This window comes from Fistularia commersonii, chromosome 1 (assembly GCF_037954325.1).
Source record: "Fistularia commersonii isolate RoL2024-O1a breed Wild chromosome 1, RoL_Fcom_v1.0, whole genome shotgun sequence".
NCBI classification, from domain to species: Eukaryota; Metazoa; Chordata; class Actinopteri; order Syngnathiformes; family Fistulariidae; genus Fistularia; species Fistularia commersonii.
Genome location: NC_141284.1, coordinates 1194527 through 1205264, shown reverse-complemented (window position 1 = coordinate 1205264; position 10738 = coordinate 1194527). Strand labels below are relative to the sequence as shown.

The 10738-nt window shown below is 52.2% G+C and overlaps 1 long non-coding RNA gene across 5 annotated transcripts in view; it reads right to left on the bottom strand.

The window, feature by feature from the left end:
- Positions 1-316: 316 nt before the first annotated feature.
- LOC147237006 (uncharacterized) overlaps positions 317-10738 on the bottom strand; it is a 114323-nt gene continuing 103901 nt past the window's right edge. For all 5 annotated transcript variants that reach the window (XR_015108920.1, XR_015108929.1, XR_015108941.1 and 2 more), the window contains 2 exons: positions 6198-6271; positions 317-995 (listed from right to left, as the gene is read on the bottom strand). This is a non-coding gene — a long non-coding RNA (uncharacterized LOC147237006). The remainder of the gene's footprint in view (positions 996-6197; positions 6272-10738) is intronic.

The following is a 10738-nucleotide window of genomic DNA, read 5'->3' as shown; positions in this document are numbered from 1 at the left end:
ATGGCCCGAGGCGGCGAGGATGAGGAGGGTGACACGAAGAGACAGACGGGGAACGAGACGACATGAAGAGTCTAAAATGACCAACACACACACACACACACACACACACACACTCACACACACACACACACAGGGACAGCAGGTGTCGGCTTCCATCAGCGGCCCATCCAGCTGTGAGTTATGACCACAGCTATGCGATCACTTACACTCCCTGCAACAGATAGCTGAGGGCTACCGTTGCACGCGTGTGTGTGTGTGTGTGTGTGTGTGTGTGTGTGTGTGTGTCATGCATGAAAAACACAAAGGTGAGCCCAAAAAAAAAAATCCTTTATTTAAAATGTCCCTCGGGGGGGGCGCCGTCACTTCCTGTTTGCGGGTTTCCTCCCGTCAGGTGTTTCCACCTGCGGCAGGAACGGAGAGCCCTGATTGGCTCCTCCGCCAGCGGCGAACCAATCAGAGCGAAGCTCTCATTTCATCGAATAACATCGGTAGGTTTGCTCGTCGTTTCAAAACAAAAGCACGGACAACATTTGGAGGAGACGCCGGAGGCGGGCGATAAGCTCCGCCCCCTCACGGCCAGAAGGTGGTCTTCCTGCGTGGATCTTCATGTTCTGCTGGCATCTGCCCGGGGTTCCTCCAGGTTCCTCCGGGTTCCTCCCTGCTGTCCGAGGAGCTTCGGAGAGTCGACAAACCGACCACCATCGATGCGTTCCCGGCGCCGCATCCCTCCTGAAGCCGTCCGACCAATCAGACGTCGGCGTCGGCCGGCGGGCTTCTTCTGCTGGAGGAGGGAAACGGCAGGGTGGCGAGATGCCTCCTGACATGGAACACCTCGTCTTCTTCAGGTTGTTTGGTTCGGTTCGGGTCGTTCCACCTCAATCCCGTCGACAGCGGCCGGAAATGGCCTCCCATTGTCCGGCGTGTGTGTGTGCACGTGTGATGTCATCATCTTCTCTTCATCTCACGCCACCACGCCGTCGCACCATCAGCATCTCCTGCACGAGGGGGGGGGGGGGGTTGACCAAAAAAAAAAAAATCATCATGGATTCTCCCCGTTGCCGTGACGACGGCTTTTCAGGAACGATCGAGAGAAAGAAAAGAAAGGAAAGATCGGGTTAAATTCCTGGTGCGGAAACAAAACAGCACCCGACGTCTTGATTACGTGAATCGGGGATGAAAGGGTTAGTCATCACACACACACACACACACACACACACACACACACACACGCGTAAAATTCAATAATTTCTCTGCGGCCGCCCGAGGGGGCTGCACTGTCGCAGCCTCCGTGGTGGAAAATCACCATTTCCTTGTCATTTTAACACAGCAGTGCCTACAGCACACACACACACACACACACACACACACACACACACACACACGCTCCAGTCTGACAGCTCTTACGCCCATAAAAAGATCTGATTTTCTTTCATGGAGCGAATGGCACCTTCACACCTTCATTCAGACGCCAGAAATACAATCATTCAGTCATTCATTCACAGCTCTGGAACGTGCACGTGAACCTCCTGCACGTGTGAGGAACCCTGAGGAACCCAAGGAGAACATGGAGGCTCCACGCAGGAAGGGGGATCCAACCAGGAGGGGGCGGAGCTAACCTCCGCGCCGCCGTCCAACTCCTGTCCAAATACAGTTCCGTCGCCATGGGAACCAAACCGAGGAGCCTTTTAGGGAAATTAAAAAATAAAATTAAAAACATTGTCACCGTTTCCCATTTTATCATGTCATTCCAGCTCGCGTTCCTCTGACGGGCTCCCGTTAAGACTTATCAAATGCAATTAACGCGGGACTTATTTCAGGAGCCTCCTCATTGGACCCTTCGCGTACATGTGTGTGTGTGTGTGTGTGTGTGTGTGTGTGTGTTTTAAATAGCGTTAGATAATTGGATAAACACAAGAAGAGTCCGGAAAAGCCGGATTGTCTTCTCCGGAATTAGAAAAAAAAAAAAAAAGCCACCCCAGATAGAGAGCGTCCGCCTCTTTCGGACGCGCAACGTCGGGAAAACACGTTAGCGAGCGAAGGAATAACAAAAGAAAGAGAGGGAAGCTAATTCCGTAGCGCCGCCAATTGAAGAGCGGAGATTACGGCGGCGCTCAGGCAGGGTCGGGTTCATTAGGCCGCGCCTTGTATTATTAATTCCCCGCGGCGGCGTGTAGATGCTAATCGACGGCGCCATGGTTTTAGCAGGCGGCGCCGCCTGGATCCAAACGGGAGACGTTTCTGTAGCCGGTTACTCCCGAGTTTGTAGCGTTTAAGCGCACAAATACATGCTAATGAGTGTTTGCATTCACCGTGCGGCTGTGGGGGACAGACACACACACACACACACTTCACACACGTTGCTAGTGTGACAAGCTAGCTTCAGAAGCTAATTTGAAAAGGAGGTTGGATGAGGTTGGTCCGGGAAGTTTAAGAGGCAATTTTGAGAAGCTCATTTAAGAAGCTAATTTAAGGGTTGCTGAGGGACTAGTTTGGGAAGCTAGTTTGGGAAGCTAATTCAAGGGATGCTGAGGGAGCAGTTTGGGAAGCTAGTTTGGGAAGCTAGTTTAAGGGTCGCTGAGGGAGTAGTTTGGGAAGCTAGTTTGGGAAGCTAATTTAAGGGACATTGAGGGGCTATTTTGGGAAGCTAGTTTGGGAAGCTACTTTGGGAAGCTAATTCAAGGGATGCTGAGGGGCTAGTTTGGGAAGCTACTTTGGGAAGCTTGTTTAAGAAACTAATTTAAGGGACGCTCAGGGACGAGTTTGGGAAGCTAGTTTTGGAAGCTAATTCAAGGGATGCTGAGGGAGTAGTTTGGGAAGCTAGTTTGGGAAGCTAGTTTGGGAAGCCAGTTTAAGAAGCTAGTTTAAGAAGCTTATTTAAGGGACGTTGAGGGACTAGTTTTGGAAGCTAATTTCAGAAGCTACTTTGGGAAGCTCATTTAAGAAGCTAATTTAAGGGACGCTGAGGGATTAGTTTGGGAAGACAATTTGGGAAGCCAGTTTCAGAAGCTAGCTTAGGATTCTAGTTTTACAAGGCATTTTGAGAAGTTAGTTTTGGACACTCGATCACAAGTTTGAGAAGCTACGGAGGGGAACTACTTTAAGAAGTTAGTTTGGGAAGCAATATTACCAGTTCAGGAGGCTAGTTTGTGCAACTAGTCTGCTCATTTGTCCTACAATAATTTCTCCAGCCTGGATCTAACCATGATTGACGTTTGACTTTATCAGTTCATTCAATCAGCTACTGCTTTCTCTGCTCTTCTTCTTAACATCAGGACGACCATCGTGCTGGAGCGCAGAAGGTCGCGAAGACAAGCAGTCATGAAACCCACAAAGACCTCGCTCTTCTTGCGCCTCTCCAGAAGATCTCCAAGATCACCAAACCTGAGGGGACGGGGGGGGGGGGGGGGGGGGGGGCGTAGAAGACAAATCGGGAAGCGTTCTGGACGGGTTCTGACCACGACAGAAGATAAAACTCCACGAAAACACAACAAGTTCATCACACACACACACACACACACACACACACACACCATCCCTCTCTCTCTCCTCCATCTCCTAACCTCTCTCGCCCCCTCCGTCGGGGCAGAAGCAAACCCCGCCTTGAGGCCCTGCTCCCATTGTGAGCCCTCTGCTACTTCTGTTTGGGGCCTTTGTGCGCCGCTAATCAGCCGTGGGGCCATGCTCAGCCCCGTGTGTGTGTGTGTGTGTGTGTGTGTGTGTGTGTGTGTGTGTGTGTGTGTCCCTTGCCCTCATTACGTAGCCGCACTGGGAGGCCAGCATGGGAAGTTTCTGCTGCACCCTCCATGGCTCGGTGGCCCCCCCAAACCCTCGCTGTCCATCAACCCTTCCCCCTTAAAGCGCCACCGCATCCCGTCAGATGTGGGAAAGTGGGGATAAACAAAAAAGGGGCGGAGCCTGCGGGGAGGGGAGGGCGCCGCAGGTGGACGCTAAAGTCGACGGGGGATGTTTTTAAGTCCGCCGTGTTTGTTCACGCCCCAAAATGGCGGGTTCTTGCGCGTTCTCACCAAGCTCCTCGGAGGTTCCTGGTAGGTCGGCGGAGGAAACCACGTCACGCCGGTTCAGGTTTGGAGTCGTCAAACCGCAAAACTTCAAAAAAAACAAACCTCCCGACCCCCTTCCACCTCCTCCTCCTCCTCCTCTTCCATCCACCCTCCCAGCTCACTTCACCTCCCAACCCCCTCCTCCTCTTCTTCCCATCAGTGATGCATCACCTGTCCATGCATGTGTGTGTGTGTGTGTGTGTGTCGTCACGGTGTCCGATGGGCTTCTGGCCCCCGGAGCTCTTTGAATGGTGGACAAGCGCTGTGTGTTCGCCGCTCGGCTAACAGCCACTCCCATTTCAGCGTCCATTGTGGGACTGGAGACGTCTTTCTTTCCCACTTTATCTTTTCTCCACATGGTTCCTTCCCTCAGCAGGTCTGGGGACGTAGCAGATGTAGCTGATGGTCACGTCTGGTCCCAGGGAGGGTCTACTCTGGAGGGGTCAGATGTTCGGAGCCGCTGCCAGAGCCCGAGTTAGCTTGACCCCAGAAGACCAGATAATAGGTGGGGTAGAAAAGTGGGCGGGGCCAGTTTGGGGAAGTGGATGTCTCAAGTTCGGGATGGATGGTGCGGCTAGTTGGGTACACGGGAATGTGTGGGAAGTGGGAATGGCTAGTTAACAACAATTGGCATTTGTAGTAAGGGTAGCAGGAGGCTAGTTGGACACACTGGTTAGGGCTAGTTGGGGGGAGTGGGTGTGGCTAGTAAGGACAGTTGGCATTTCTAGTCGGGGACAGTGGGAGGCTAGTTTGGTACAATGAATATAGCTATTTTAGTGAAGTCGGTGTGGCTAGTTAGTGACATTTGGCATTTCTAGTTGGGGAGGCACGGGGCTAGTTTGGTACCCTGGGTACGGCTACTCGTGGGAAGCTGATGTGGCTAGTCAGCGACAGCTGACATTTCTTGTTGGGGACAATGGGAGGCAAAGTAGGTACACTGGGCTGGGCTGGTTGTGGGAAGTCGGAGTTAGTTAGCAACAGTTGGCCTTTCTCGCTGGGGAAGTGGGAGGCCATTTGGGTACACTGTGTATGGCTAGTTGTGGGAAGTCGATGTGGCGAGTAAGCGACAGCTGACATTTCTTGTTGGGGACAATGGGAGGCTAGTTGTGGGAAGTGGGAATGGCTAGTTACCAACAATTGGCATTTGTAGTCAGGGCAGCAGGAGGCTAGTTGGACACACTGGGTAGGGCTACTTGCGGGAAGTTGGTGTGGCTAGTAAGCGACAGCTGACGTTTCTTTTCGGGGACAATGGGAGGCAAAGTAGGTACACTGGGCTGGGCTTGTTGTGGGAAGTCAGTGTAAGTTAGTGACAGTTGGCATTGCTAGTTAGCGACAGTTGGCCTTTCTTGCTGGGGAAGTGGGAGGCCATTTGGGTACACTGTGTATGGCTAGTTGTGGGAAGTCGATGTGGCGAGTAAGCGACAGCTGACATTTCTTGTTGGGGACAATGGGAGGCTAGTTGTGGGAAGTGGGAATGGCTAGTTACCAACAATTGGCATTTGTAGTTAGGGTAGCAGGAGGCTAGTTGGACACACTGTGTATGGCAAGTTGTGGGAAGTCAGTGTGGCTAGTAAGCAACAGCTGATATTTCCGGTTGGCGACAATGGGAGGAAGTGGGAGGCTATTTGGGTAAACTGTATATGGCTAGTTGTGGGAAGTGGGAATGGCTAGTTAACGACAACTGGCATTTGTAGTTAGGGTAGCAGGAGGCTAGTTGGAAACACTGGGTTGGGCTAGTTGTGGGAAGTCAGTGTGGCTAGTAAGAACAGTTGGCATTTGTAGTTGGGGAGGCATGGGGTTAGTTAGGTACACTGGGTACGGCTACTCTTGGGAAGCTTATGTGGCTAGTAAGCGACAGCTAACATTTCTTGTTGGGGACAATGGGAGGCTAGTTGGAAACACTGGGTAGGGCTGGTTGTGGGAAGTGGGTGTGGCTAGTAAGGACAGTTGGCATTTCTTGCTGGGGACAGTGGGAGGCTAGATAGGTACATTGTGTTCTGGACTAGTTGTGGGACGTCTATGTGGCTAGTTAGCAACAAATGCCATTTGTAGTCGTGGACAGTTGGCATTTGTAGTTAGGACAGCGGGAGGCTAGATCAGCGACGGCCATGTTTGTCGGCCTCAGTGTTTGCTTACCCTGTTGTCGACGCGTCGCTCTGGTGATGCGTTCAGGTGTCCACCGTGCAGTGCGTGATCCCCTTTGAAGAAACCTGCCGGAAGCAGAGGGCCAGCGTGAACTCCACGGTATGCTCTACATCCGTAACTACAGCAGCAACCGCAGACGCACCACCTGACCCCCAATCCCCGGTTCAATCCTGACCCTCCTTGAGGAATAAAGGTGGGAAACGCAAGTTTAAAGCGTGGGCGGAGGAAACGATTTGATTGGTCGGGCCCACCGATGACGACTCCAGCATTTACCTTCTCCGGATGGACAACAACGGCGCTAATTGGAGAGCAGAGGGCGCCGTAAACTTAAAATGTAGACAAGGGCGCTCATGGCGAGCACGCCTGTGCACTGTGAGCTCAATGAGCCCGAAAGGCTGGGGCTAGCTCGCAATCGGCTAACGGCTAATGCCAGATCCCAGCGGTTAAATCCCCGCCATGCCGCGCCGTGACCTTCAAATATCAATTAAATCTCCTAATGCCGGCGGCGGGGCGGTGGCGGTGGTGGGAGGGGGGCAAACCATGTGTGCGAGACCCTGAGAAAGCAGGAGATGGTAATTAGCAGTGACTCAGGGTTTCCCCGACCTTAATCCCCTGAGCCGTCGTCACTCGTACAGGTGTTCGCCAAATCCAATTAGCGGCAGAAGGAGCGAGGGGTTGAGGAGGCGTGGACTGTTTCCAGATGTTTCCACAGCTCTGGTCCGCCACCGACACCAAACGTAGATAATTAGCGGATCCACTTGCGCGCGCTACGCAAGCCAACCTCCCGTCCTAAACAACAGGCGCCCCGAAATAACAACAATAATAATATCGGGATGTCGCTAACAGCTACACCCCGGTTTAAATCATTTCATGCTAGCAGCATAATCTCCGCTCGCTCCTCGGAGGAGGAGGAGGATTATCTTCCTCCGCTTCACTTGGCAAACAAAACAGTTGCGCGCTAGCCTTCGCGTTGGTATCATCGCATACGACGAGGCCTGCCGCCATAATTAATAGCATGGCCCCCGTCTGTGTTTGCACGGCAAACGTATCATCGTATTTTACGCACCGCGAGAGAGCGGATGCTCTTTAAAACGGTAATTTAGCTCCCGCACAAGGGCTAATTAGCGCCCTCCGCCCCGCCACCCACTTACATGTTGGTTTCTACACGCCAGAGCAGAGACGCTCTCCACCATGAAGGCGGACGCAAAGGTTAGCGCCGGGGTCAGAGGTCATCTCCAAAAAAAGCATATTTACTGGAGATATAAACATCTGTATGCCGCGGTAAGCCTTCCGTTAGCCTGAAGACGAGAACTCGTTGTCACAAACCTCACGCTTTTGGTTTGTTGTTGCTAGCCTCTTGCTAGCCTCTTGCTAGCTACTTTGCTAGTTTAACGGCGCCCGAGCGTACAGTGAGTCAGTTTTGTTGATGCTAGCAGCCGCCGCAGACAGTGGTCACATTGATGGCGCCGGCCGGGCCTGTTAGCGGCCCATGAAAGGGATCATGAAAACGGGATGTTGAAGTTGCGCTGGAAAATGTTTGAGATGCTTGGAGATGTTCTCAAACGGCAGCACGGCGGACAGAAGGTCCTCTGTCCGAGGACCATCAGATGTTCACCAGATATTAATAGAGATGCTTTCAGACCGCAGGCCTCCGGGTGGCGTCCGCTGAACGGCCGGCTCATCTGCCAGAAACTTTCACTTTGTTAGCAGTTGCTGTGACAACCATGGTTATGAACCTCCTTTCTGGTCTTCATGTAGACCTCCTCACCCTTCTACTCAGATCTTCTCCATGGAGTTTGGAGAAGCTCTGAGTAGAAGGGTGGAGATCTTCTCTATGGAAAAGAGGTGGAGGAGCCTCCACCTCTTCTCCACCACTCAGTCCTTCCACCTCCTTCACCTTGGGGTTCCTCACGTCCCCACACATGGAACCTCCACCTCTCTAGATGTTCCTCCACCTTCTCCCTGCTGTCTCTCCACACCACAGTGTCATCTGCAAACATGCAACAAAAAAAAACAGACACGCTAACACCGCTAGCTGCATTCTCGCTAGCATTCCTTGACGTTACGGCCTTTCGCCGAGGCCTGGAGCGGCAGGAGGAGGTGGACGGCGGCGTCGGTGGTGGTGGTGGTGGTGGGGTTGGAGGTGGGGTTGGAGATGGAGGTCCAAGGGAGGGGGCGACAGAAGACTGGCGGCCGCCGCGTCCCGGGAAAACTCGTAACGGGGGTTTGATTAGCAAGCATGTAATGTACTTTACGCCCACAGCTGGAGACGGAGAAGGGGTGGGTGGAGATGGACGGGGTGGAGAAGGTGGAGGAGAAGAAGGGGGAGGAGATACAGCAGGAAGGAGGAGCAGATGTAGACTACCCTCTCAGCAGGTTCCTCCTCCTCCTCCCCTTCAGGACATGAAGAACCCCCTCACACTTTAAAACCTAACGTCACCTCTTCTGCCTGCTCATGCACGAATGCACACACACACACACACACACACACACACACACACACACACGTGCACGTGCATCCCCTCCTATAGCCGCACCATGCGGTGCGAGCGGTCAGCGAAGGCAGGGTCAAAGGTCATAAGAAAGAAGCTCCCTCTTTTTCTTTTCTTCTTTAATAGCCGCATGTGTGCACGCAGGAAGTCGTTTGTGCGCGCCGACACAATGCATGTTTATTTGTGTTGGGGGGGGGGGGGTGCTTTTTGGGGTCAAAGGGCAAAGGAGAGGTGACGGCGCCGGCCCTCCTCCGGGGCTGGAGGGGGGGTCGGGGATCCGTCCAATCGGGGGCGGAAGCTCCGGCGGCCATGTTGGAAAACAAAGATCAAGTGGGTTTTTTAGTCCCGGTTGTCCGGCGGTACCTCCCATCGCGGTGGTTGCCATGGCGACCGCCGACCCCGGCGTGCTGTCGGCTCCGGGTGCGATGCCGGACGACGCTAACGCGTGGAGACACCCGACGAACCCCGCCGGCCTCCGCGGCTCAGCCTAATCACTCCGGACCCCAAACCCATCGGGAATTAAACCCGCAAAACCAAACAGTCGCCGTGGGAGCCGCCGGGAGGAACCAAACGGCAGCTCGATGCCCGCGGTAACGGGGTAAAGTTCGCTATCGGAGCGAGTAGGAGGGGGAATCAGTCTACATGAGTACCTCAGAGAGCCTGAATGAAAGGGTGAACGTTTGGTGAAAGGGTGAATGATTCTCGCTCTCTCCAAATAACGATTCCTCGTTTTAAGTAGTCTCTGGTATCTCTTGCCCCCCCTCCTCCCTCAGATGCCCTCATTAATTTTAGATTGCCTCCAAATGAGTCCTCCTTCGCCGGGACCCGGCGCCCACTAAATTAGATTCATTTATATTTAAATTGTCAAACAGGCGGGGTTAATGAGGGAAGGGCTAGATTTTTAAGGGGGGTGGCGGGAGGGGGGGGGGGGGGGGGGGGGGTTTCAGACGGGATGATTGACAGGTGGGCCGAAGCTGCCGGAGGAGGACGTATGCTCAGATGTGGCTCCAAAAATACAATGCCAGGGCGGTGCTGTCAGTGTACATATCAGGATTCTGCTCTGTAGATACTTCTTCTTTTCCTTTGGGCTTTTCCCCGCAGGGAACCTCCAACCTTCTCCATCTAACCCTCTTCTCTGGATCCTCCTCTCTCACAACCTTCATATCCTCCTCACCACGTCCATCCATCTTCTCTTTGGTCTAGACCTCCAATTCCAGCATCCATATCTTCTGGCCTTTATTGTTGCATGTTCCCATTTTACGACCTTGAGACAATCAAGTATTCTTCGAGTTTTAGTTCACGTGGCAAGTATCTCACTGGGCTACCCGGACAAAATAGTGTATTTGCACTTGTCCTTTGGGGTTGTACCGCTGCAGACCTCTGATTATGACAAAAACTACTTCATTAACCGTAGAACTTAAGAGTAGTGAGAAGGGTACTTCCGTTGAAGGTACTTCTAAGTACTCTTGTCAAAGAGCTCTCAAGTATGCATCGTATAGCCGCGGTGTAGTTCACAACTTGGATGTAGGACAGTTCTAGACTAAAACATACACAAAATATTGTAGTACCGTCCTAAAACTGGCAAACTAAAAATACTCGATTGACTTGCTGGAGAGTACTGGTTCTTGCATGAAAAAGGGGATGCAAAGTAAACAAAACTAGCTAGTAGTGTGAGTTTTCTACACTTAAATGAAGTACATGTGTATGACTGAGGCAGTATGGTTGAAGAGATACATGTATACTACTAGTCCACGGGCAGTACAGTAAACCCTTGTTTTTTGCAGGGGTTACGTTCCAAAAAGAACCCGTGATAGGCAAACTCCGTGAAGTAGAAACCTTTATTTTATTTACAATTACTATACAATTAAATACTCTATTATACATCGCTGCTGTCGTCCTTATGTTTTTTTCCTTCCTTCTTTATGAAACGAACGGAAGATTCGTTCATTCCGTAATGCCGACCTACAGCCGCTTAGCTTTTAGCTTCCCTTAGCATGTCCAGAAGTTTAACTTTATCTGCCATAGATAGCATCTTCCGCT